The sequence below is a fragment of the Henckelia pumila genome, chromosome 1, assembly GCF_033568475.1.
Source record: "Henckelia pumila isolate YLH828 chromosome 1, ASM3356847v2, whole genome shotgun sequence".
Lineage (NCBI taxonomy): Eukaryota > Viridiplantae > Streptophyta > Magnoliopsida > Lamiales > Gesneriaceae > Henckelia > Henckelia pumila.
In genome coordinates this window covers 92,558,232-92,570,216 of record NC_133120.1, presented here as the reverse complement: position 1 = coordinate 92,570,216, position 11,985 = coordinate 92,558,232, and the positions used below count along the sequence as shown (strand labels likewise).

Genomic DNA, 11,985 nt, shown 5'->3' with positions numbered 1-11,985 from the left:
CACGTGATAAGATTACCCAACAAATTTACAAAAATATCTTGATAATCAAGACTATGTATCACTATAAATATAGGCACACACCGTTAAATATGCTCCTCAAAACAAATCCAAAAGAATAACGTGCGAACAAGAAATTAATCGATTGCAGTAAAGTCAAAGATGAAAGGTGACAAGATGGTAGCGATTCTGTTTCTGGTAATGACACTTATTGCATTCTCAACGAATGCAGAAGAAGTTGAAAGTTTTAGAGGTGCCCTCAGATATATGTTATGTATGCTTGAGTGCAGTGCTCACTGCATTATCTTAGTTCCTATATGCGAGGCCGCATGTATCATCAAATGTACGAAGAGTTATTTACCTTCAAATCTAGAGACACGACAACCGTTGATTCCTCCAAGGCCACCCACCAACGTGGATGCGGCGGTGGAAGATTGATCGATAGAGAAAATATGCATGCATGATTTAAGCTAAAGTTGAAGAACATATATTCTATGATATATATTATTTGTACTCTTGTTTGAGATTTGTGACTTGATTTTATTATAATTTTTACATGCGATATATATATATATATATATTTGCGTTCATTGATAATTTCCAGTTAATTTCGAAATGATGAATTTACTCAAAAGTTTAGATATTTATATGTATGTAGATATAGTTTTAAATTATATAATTTAATAAGTATAAAAAGGCATATATAATTCCAAAAATACACTGCGCAGAGACTAGAGTCAAACTAATCTGTTTATGGTTTGATGTCAGCATTAAAAATTGACAGATTAAAGTAAAACCATGAAATCAATTATAAAGTGATTCTGACAATATTTAACGAATTATTCATCTAAACTAACATAATCGTACACATGCGTTGCGTGTGTATAAAATCATATAATGTTTAATATTGTATGTTACATATAGATGTTTTTTAATAATATTTAAATTTATTTTTTTCATTTCTAAAATAAAACAAAAATTTATTTAAAATTTATTTATCAATATAATATCTATAATGGTTAGTTGAGAAAAATATATACAAATAAATTGATCAAATTTACATATATGAATTTTATTTAAAATTTATTTATCAATATCCTATCTATAATGGTTAATTGAGAAAAATATAAAATATCCAGAAATAAAATTTTTACTTATAATTAAATTTAAAAAAATTATTTATCATTTCTGTAATTGCATGTTGAGAAAAATATATACAAACAAATTCAAATTCACATATATGAATTGAAAGGACAATTTTGAAAGGACTCAACTTTTATATATATAGTATAGATAGATAATTCGTAGTAACTATTTTAAATTATAATAGATGCCAATTTTCATAACAATTTTCTTTTCACTGACTGTCCTTAAAATTCACAATATTCATAATCATTTGGTAATAAAAACGATGAATCTAATGAAGAAAGCCTAAATTTTTACATAACATGACCAATGAATCTATATTAAACGGCACAAATATTTCACGGTTTCTTTGAAGATATCATAAATCTATTGTTGAAACTACACGTACTCTAGACCAACATGATTTAAAATATTCAATGCAACAAATTATTATATAATTATTTTTATTATATAATAAATTATTATTATCACGTATTAATAATTATTAGTATGTTGATTTATTTATTTGTCAATCATTATTAGTATTTATAAAATTTTAATTTAAACATTATATTTATTTATTATATATTTAGATTAAAAAATTAAATTATAATTATTTACTATTATAATTGATATTATTAAAAATAATTATTATATCATTAATTTTTATTATTATAATAATAATAATATATTTTTATTATTTTTTAAAAAAATAATATTTATAAAAAATAATCTTATTAATATATAAGTTTAGATTATTAAACTAAACACAATAATTTTATAATAATATTATTATTTAATAATAATAATAAGAAAATACATTTGTGTAGCTATTATCTTTTCATTTTTGGTTAATAAATATTTGATTTTTAAAAATAATTTCCATCAATTTTTTTTTCATTGTTTTCGTTTATCTGTAATTGAAATGAAATATAAATACTATTCAATTCTCATTCTAACTTCATTTCAAAGTTGATTTAATTCCTATCGTATTACAAATCGTGTATGGACATAGTTTGGTAATAGGGTCGTCAATTTGGGATATTCGCCAACTCCATTAAAAAAAATAGTGTATTGTTAACAACCTACAGTGTTCTGGCCAATCTTGAAGTGGGCTATTTGGAATGAAATTATGAAAGGAACAGAATGATACATGACAAAAAAAAAACTAGTATAATGATCTCAACTAAATATTAATTTTTTTGTACTCATTCACATATTTTTTTCAATAATTCATCTACATAATGCATCCGATTCATACTCAAAACTAATGACATATATATTCTCTTCTTCGTCGTCTGATACTAATTGATTGACAAACATTTTAAATAATATTTAAAAAATAAAAATGGAAAAAATTATATAGTCATCTTGGTGGCCAATTATGTAACAAGAGGCAGACTCATTGGCTCATGAGAAAGTTAAATCGAGGGATGTACACAAACGACAGGGACCTGAGGGAGGGAGCAACATGGTCAACGCGCAGAGCATACCCCACAATATTTCAGCAGAGAATATGCTCTACACAGGAATTGAACCCGCAATGCTGGAGAATTACTTCTCACGTCACCTCAGGCCTTACCAACTCGCTTATGCACATGTGGTCAAAATCATAATAAATTCATAATCCCATTTGTTGTGGATCACATACATAAATGATATTTATTTAAGTTGATGAAAAATATCCAACAAACATATATATCTCGATGATCAAGACTGTGTGAAACAATAAATACAGGCACACACCTTTAATATATATGTTCTTCAGAACTAATAAAAAGGAATAAGTCTATCAACCAAACTGGCGATGGTTAAAATCTGGGAGTGGTGTTGGTTTTGGTAGTACTTGTCTAGGTTATAATGTATCTTTCTAGGATAGCAGTAAAAACTACCCATAGACGGTTTATTCTAGCTCTCAGTAGATGAACTTTTGTTATGACTTCATCTTCAAAAATACGCTTCAGGACTTCCATTTCTGATTGTCCAAGATAATTTGGAAGTGCTCACTATAAATAAACGATGAGAACATTTTCTAGTCCTCACATCGCGCTTATTCTTTAATGACAATGCAAGGTACATGTAAGAGCAATAAAGACAGCAGCTAATCCCAAGAAAAAAGAAAGCTGCTGCAGGAAGCAAAAGATTCATTAAAATATTGACAGAAGATATGATCAACTTATTCAGTAAATGTTCATAAAAATAGAAATATCATGACCACCTCAAGAAAAAGAGAAACATCAGCATTATCAAGAAACATCAAGTGACATCAAGGTTACGGAAAAACGTAGAAAAAATTACCAAGTGTGAAAATACACCAAAAATGGCAAAATTGTTGAAAAATAGAAATATCTATGCTTGGGTGTTTATCAAACCAATACAGTCAAGTAAACTGAGGGTTCCGAGCTAAGCTGAGTGGACTATTGAACCAAACTAAAGATACATTGAAGAGTCAGGACTTATTCTTTAAAAGGACGACTTCAGAAAGTCACGAATCAAACTGACGCCTTTGAAGTAAAAGGCCAAACTGATCACTAGAAGACAAGTGCAAACAGAAGATCTGAAGAATAAGAAGAACACCAATCTGACTAGACTAATGCCATGGACCAAACTGATATTACGAAGAAAGGCGTTGTTATGTTCATAGTGTAATAAAAAATGTGAGAAAGCATAAAGATCTCGTCAATTATCGAAAAGGAGGAAATTTTTGAGAAATCTAAGTTTTGATATTGACTCAATTCAACAAAGATACTAAACATGTGAAGAGAAGAAGAACATTAAACTGATATTACAAAAACAGAGCTAAAATCGATCATATGGAAACATAAACTAAACTGATGATAGGCGGAGCTACTAAACTGATCGATTGAAAAACATCTTACTCATCACATCAGTTTACCACCGCAAAGCGGATAAGGTTTTCCGTACAGAGCTGATGACGCAAAACTGCAGACACAGAACCAGTTTACTACTATCAGAGAGAATGTTTCAGAAGAGACAAGCAAACGACAAATTATTTGAATTTGAAATAGATCCGTTGAAATAGAACATATAAATAGAAGATCAAGAGAATCAAAAGGTATTGGGATCCAATGATTTATTGAAAATACTCTTTTTGTCAACATTCTCGAGAATACAAAAGAAAAAAAAAATTCAAGGGTGTCACAACAAACTAATCAAGCACACGTCGAAAGCTTTATTTGATCACGTTTAGGATCATATTGTGCAAGGTGTTGAGTTGTAACAGAAATATCGGTTGAGGTGTTGCAAACCTCGTTGTATAAAAAAACAGTCGATGAATGTGTTCTTGTTTCTAGGAGTTCTAGGATTGGCTGCGTGTGTAAGTCCTAATCTTGGATCGGGCTGTTGCAAATTACTTGTAATAGTCAAAGTCTTCCAAAGTGAATCCTTCCGATGTGGAAGAAGGGGTGATGTAGGGGTATTGAAAAACTTCGAACATCCAGAAACAACTTTTGTTATTCTACTTTCAGTATACCATTCTCAAATCTCACACACACACACACACACGAACACACACTCACAAAACTACTTAGTCATTTGAATCAAGTTCTAATCTGTTGGTTAGCATCTTCCGCACATACTTTGTTTGCCAATCAACATTGACACAGGAGAAAGAAAGAGCTAGGTTGGCCAATCTCAACTGATCTCAAAATTTTTTAAAATAGGAGGGTAAAATGCTACAGTGACCAGGCGGAGTATCAGTTTAGCAGTATTAATACCCCCTAAACCGATCCTAACATTTATAGTTATCAACATATTCATGATAGTTCATGGGCACCAATATATCATTTATTTTCATCGTGCTAATTCTAGACCACCAATGAATATCTCTCATAAAATTGAGTATTGACAACACGTGTTATTCCAATAGAAGTAGAGAAAATTAATGAGAGGAGAGAGAATCATTTGAGTCAATACTCAGGTGCAATTTTCATTAAACTCAATCACCCCTATTTATAGTAGGAAATAATATAATACAAATCTTTACATATATTATGTTGATATATTTATCATTATCACAAATCTTCCAAATTTATCTAGTTAAAGATAATTATCTATAATTAAAATATATTTAGAACAATATATTCATATTTCTTATTCCACATTATATTTTAAAACAAAATTGTATTTATGTAAAAATGCAATCCTCATTGATAATGAATTCACAATCTAACACTTAGACAGTGTTTGCAACATCTAAATATAAATGATTATGAAGATTTTCTTAACAAGTTAAAATCTAGAAAATTACTTAAAAGTTTTCTATAAACAAATTAAATTTTGTATTACGTTGCTTATTTAAAATACACAGATATATATACTGACATTGATATCCCTTTTCCAATATTGGTCAAAATTTTGCAAGCCTCCTCATATGGTGAAAGAAAAATTCAAATAGCATTAATAAAATAGTCCACAAACTCGTTAGCGTGCGTATCTGCCATATAATGAAATTCAAAATCATAATTAAATTCACGATCCCATTCACATACACACGTGATATGATCTTAAAAAATACATTTAATGCCCTTAAGGGGGTGTCCAAATTGGTGGAGTAGGTGAACTCTTGGCCAGAGGTCAGGAGTTCGATTTCCCCTACTAACACCTTCTTGGACTAGACTGTCACACAGGGCTTGCCTGGTGTGGTTTACCTGGCTAACGTAGTTTGCACACTATTGCGTTAGTCTGGGGGTTTACCCAGTGCACACCGAAGGTAGCGGCTGCGGGTTCCCACGTCACAAAAAAAAATACATTTAATACATGTATTATTATTACCTAAATTAGGCAAAATAAAATAAACCCAACAATCACATTAAACTATAAATTCGACGTATGTAACTAACTAACGTGATAAAATAACATTCTGTTAAAAAAACGTAATAAAATAACATTGACTTGAAGACCAGATTACGTGCATATATGATATATTCAAAGAGAAATTCAACGCATTTAGCTGATAACAAAAGAGAATTAATTTTGGATGTGATCTGATATTCGCTGTAACATTCGTTTCCTATTCGTTCTCAAAAATCACTTGATTTATTTAAATCTATCAAGTTCTTATGACAATAATGTCCAAATTTGTTTCTGCTTCATTGTCGCCTAAACTATAAATAAATTATAAGGTAGCAATAAATAAACTTTAGGGACGGGGTCAGGAAATTCAATTAAAGAAGATCAAAATGATTTTTTATTGGACGAGGAGGCGGCATCGATAAATCATTTAGAAATAAACTAACATTGCAAATTTTGAGAATATAATACAACAAATAAGACAAAGTTGAGTGATTACGAGTGCAACCACTAGGCCTCCCGTTGACCACGGCTATCGCATTTCGTAGTTAATCATTACATCTTTGTCATAGTACTTATAAATAGAGTAATCAAATAACTTCAACAGTTGATCTTTTGCGGGTGACTTACTTGCTCGCAAATTTAACCAGCGCCCGCAATTTGGATTTAGTTTTGAAAATTTTAAAAGTCAACTTATGGCTTAAGATAATATTTGGTACACTAGAAGAGAGTGATATGAGTGATAATTTTTTATCCATTCATGTTTGTCTCATTTTTTAGTTAACACAATTTCATCATATGGCCCGTTATGTCACTATATATGTGTTAGATGAGAGATCACTCTCAACTCATGATGAACTCATCCACATGATCAGATGGGTGACATATTACAATAATTATACGCTTTTTGTTTTTATTTTAAAAATTATGTATGTTGTTTACTTGTTTTGTTCTAAAAATTATGTCATCGTTGACTGGAAACAGGTATATTATATATGGATTATGGAGCTGCAACCAAAAAAAAAAAAAAATAGGTCTGTTGGAATGCCTTGTTATGAATGCTTTCGCCAACAATGTACTCCGCTATCGGTGTCGCGCAGATCGTGAAGTGTTTGATATCTCAGCCCTCTTGAGGAAAATGTGACCATGGTGTGAATTAATTATTTGTGTATTTCCTGATGTTTCATGCACGTCATGATATATGGCTCTACTCAATTTTTCTCGACTATTTTTCAAACGGAAAAGATTTCTATTCTCTCAGGTCATTTTTTGTCAAATAAATTTTCTATTCAACTCGACTCATAAAATGTAATTTTATATGTCAAAAATATTATTTTTTGTTCTGAATATGAATTGAGTTGATCCGTCTCATAAATTTATAGTCACGAGGTTGCCTCACATAAGATTTACTTTTTCCAAATAATGTTGTAGTGTAACAGCACAATGTTTCAAATGTTTCTTTCATACATTATTTTGTTTAACGATCGCGTCCAAATCAATATGTTGAACTTGATCGATTTGGGGAGAAAAAGAAAGAAAAACAAGAGGAGTTTTGCATCAAATCCAGCTTCTTTCCATAACATTAATTTTTATCATTTTGATATATATATATATATATATATATATATATATATATATATATATATATATATATATACCTATTTAAAAGTGTGAATAAAAGGTCAAAGTTTTAAAATTGTGAAATAACAACTTTGTCCTTTTATTTACACTATAAGCAAATATATACCTATTTAAAAGTGTGAATAAAAGGTCAAAGTTTTAAAATTGTGAAATAACAACTTTGTCCTTTTATTTACACTATAAGCAAAACCATATAAAAATATATAGGGTTATGAAAGTAAAAACAACATTTTAGTTATGGCATAAACATAAATCAATATTTATATTATATGTAAAATTGATTATTATGATAAGGTTAAAATTGACAAAGTGTGTGCATATTAGATAAGGATTCAGTTTCCAAAAAAATTGAAATACGAAAATACTTTATTTTCTATTTTCTTGTAGATAAATGATAAGATCAAAATTGACAAAGTGTGTACATATTAGATAATAAGGATTCAGTTTCCAAAAAAATTGAAATACAAAAATACTTTATTTTCTATTTTCTTGTAGATAAAGTGAATATATTTTTACACAAATATTTTTAAAAAAATTCAACAAAAATCTTAATTAAATACTAAGAGATTGAAACACTAGATATTTTATTTTTATTTTTTTGTAGACTGGATAAACGTATTTTTTAAAAAACTCTTATATATTTTAATTTGTGTAAGGACCTATTGAGATAAATAATTATCTCACGAGTTTATATTTAAATATAAAAAATATTAGATTTTTAAAGTTATTAATATATATATATATATATATATATATATATATATACATATGTTAATTAAATTATACACTCATGTTGAAATAAATCAATTCAAGTAGAGTCAAGTTTTTATCTAAAATAATAAATAAAAAATACACCAACACATACATATCATATATACAAAAGTTGAAATTAAAAAAAGTTAACTAATTTTCCTCCGCATAAAAGCTAAAACCATTAAAAACATTATGAGATAGTCTTACAATTAATGAAGGAATATTAAATACACCAAAATAAATAAGAATATGCATTTACTCTCAAAATATAAAAAAAAGTTGAAATAAAAGATGAAATGTAAACGTTTTTAACCAATGACATTGAAAATTCAATCAAAAATTTCGGCAACGAAAACATTATAAGCAAAATGAGATAATTAGATTTTGAAAAACAATAAATTAAAAAGAAAAGGGGATGTCCAACAATTACATCAATCATTAACGATATTGACATACAAGTAATAAAAGACGATACATACCAAAATGTAGTTGGGAACAATGAAATTATTGTCATTCAGGTAACTAAAAAATTTTAGTAATAAAAAAAGTATGTCCAACGAAAAAATAAAATAATAACGATATTAAAATGTAAATGATTGATAGAAAAAGTCATCATCACAAAAATTCTATTAAGATAATGTGTATATTGATTCTTTCATAGAGAAATAAAAAACGGATGGTAAATGGAAAAAAAAGTGAGAGGGAAAATTTCAAAATATAAAAGGAAAAAATAATTGCGCAATAATTTAAATTAAGGTTTAGAATGCATTATCTATATTACATTTGTTTTTCATAAATCAATAGTCACAAAATAAATAATCAACACGTAAGATAAGAAATTACAAAATAAATATTTAATTTAATTAACTTATCTCACTTATTAACAAATACAAAATAAATAATATTGCTTGAAAACATACATACATGAGTTAGAAAATAAGACGAATTCATGATAAGAAACAGACCATAATTGCACAAGAATAAAAAAAATAGAAAACACTAGCTGTAATGATTGCATAGGTTTCAATACCAATATTGTGATAAGGTAAAACTACATTAAATATTATATTTATAATCTTACATGAGTTATTGATAATGTCTTATTCTAAACTGTTAATGTAGATATAAAATAATGATGACCATAAATGAAAAAAATTATTGAAACTCGGGGGTTACATTGTTCGAAAATATTGTAAATTTTTTTATTAGTTGCAGTGTTAAAGATTATATTGATTCCATAACTAAACATGTAGTTTTTGTTTCAAATAGTATATATATTACCAATTATTATAAAATATACTTTATTTAAAGAACGACAACACTTCAATAAAGGGATTATAATGGACCGGTTCTAAACTTAGCCCTGTATTAAACCTGTGAAAAAAAGACAAGTTTAGACTCGCCCAAACGTGTTCACAAACAGGTCCGCGTGGGTCTTCGCGTTTGTCCAGACCCACTATAGAAATTGCTATTAATAAAAATGATAAGAATATTAATTTTTTCATAGAGAAAAAATAATGCATGATACATGGAAAAAAATCGTGAAATAGATAAAAATTCAACATATAGAGGAAAACTATTTATTAATAATTTAAATTAAGGTTTAGAATGCATTATATATGTTGTTGTTGTTGTTGTTGTTGTTGTTGTTATTATTATTATTACATAACTCAATACTCGTAAAAATAGTAATTAATACATAAATTAGAACATTACAAAATAAATATTTTATTTCATTTGATTAACATATCTCACTTATTAGAAAATACATAATAAATCATATCGATTCAGAGCATACATACATAAGAGAGAAAATAAAACAAATGCATGGTACCAAACATATCATACTTGCCCAATATTAATCAACCAAATGATGGAAACTTGAGTTAATAATTGATTCTTTCATAGAGAAATAAAAAACGGATGGTAAATGGAAAAAAAAAACTGAGAGAGAAAAATTCAGAATATAAAAGGAAAAATAATTGCGCAATAATTTAAATTAAGGTTTAGAATGCATTATCTATATTAAATTTGTTTTCCATAAATCAATAGTCACAAAATAAATAATCAACACTAAAGATAAGAAATTACAAAATAAATATTTAATTTAATTAACTTATCTCACTTATTAGAAAATACATAATAAAGAATATTTTTTGAAAGCATACATACATGAGTTAGAAAATAAGACGACAAGATACGAAACAAACCATAATTGATTATGATTAATCAAGAAAACAATAGAAAACACTAATTGTAATAATTGTATATGTTTCAATATCAACATTGTGACAAGACAAAACTACATTAAATACTATATTTATAAACTTACATGAGTTATTGATAATGTCTTATTCTAAACTGTTAATGTAGATATAAAATAATGATGACCATAAATGATAAAAATATTGAAACTTTGGGGTTATATTGTTCGAAAATATTTCAAATTATTTTTTATTAGTTTCAATGTTAAATATTATATTGATTCCATAACTAAACATGTAATAGTTTTTCTTTCAAATAGTATATATATTATCAATTATTATAAAATATATTTTATTTAAAGAACGACAACACTTCAATAAAAGGAAGATAATGAACGGAGTCTAAACTTAGCCTTGTATTAAACCTGCCCCGGAGGTACGATTTTAGACTCGCCCAAACTTGTTCACAAACAGGTCTGGGTGGGTCTTCGCGTTTGGTCAGACCCACGATATAAATTGCTATTAATAAAGACGATAAGAATATTAAATTTTTCATAGAGAAAAAATAATGCATGATAAATAGAAAAAAAATCGCGAAAGAGATAAAAATTCAACATATAGTGTAAAAAATATTTATTAATAATTTAAATTAAGTTTTAGAATTCATTATTATTATTATTATTATTATTATTATTATTATTATTATTATTATTATTATTATTATTATTATTATTATTATTATTATTATTATTATTATTACATAAATCAATACTTGTAAAACAAGTAATTAACACATTAAATTAGAACATTAAAAATGAATATTTTATTTAATTTGATTAACATATCTCACTTATTATCAAATACATAATAAATCATATCGATTCAGAGCATACATACATAAGAAATAAAATAAAACAAATGCATGGTACCAAACATGTCATACTTGCTCAATATTAATCAATCAAATGATGGAAACTCGAGTTAATAATTACATAAGAATCAATATCAATATTGTGCCAAAATAAAACTATATTAAATATTATATCTATAGGATAACATGAGTTATTGATAATGTATTATTTTAAACTGTTAATATATATAGCTATAGAATAGCGATAACTGTAAGTGATGAACATTGAAACTGTAAGCTTTTGGTAAAGTGACAAGAGATCGGTCCTACAATTGGTATCAGAGCTAAGGTCATGAGTTCGATTCTCATTGATTACAAGGGGTGCAAAGAAGATTGTTGAATGCAATAATTGTCCTTGCTGGGTAAAACAATCGAACCATGACGCTTGACTGCTGTGCGGTTTAAAAGATTTGAGTTGCACTATTACCGCCAGTTATAGCTTTTGATAAAGCAGCAAACGATCGGTCCTATATATTGTTACAAATTATTAATAAATCTTCTTTATTTATAGGATAACATCACTTCAATATACTACAAGATTTT

General features: G+C 27.3%; 1 long non-coding RNA gene across 1 annotated transcript; it reads right to left on the bottom strand.

Annotated features, from left to right (window-relative positions):
- Positions 1 to 3,055: 3,055 nt before the first annotated feature.
- LOC140892151 (uncharacterized) lies at positions 3,056 to 4,607 on the bottom strand. The gene is made up of 3 exons (XR_012152754.1): positions 4,392 to 4,607; positions 4,002 to 4,065; positions 3,056 to 3,248 (listed from the first exon to the last, which is right to left on the bottom strand). It is a non-coding gene; the product is annotated as an uncharacterized lncRNA (long non-coding RNA).
- Between the last annotated feature and the right edge of the window lie 7,378 nt (positions 4,608 to 11,985).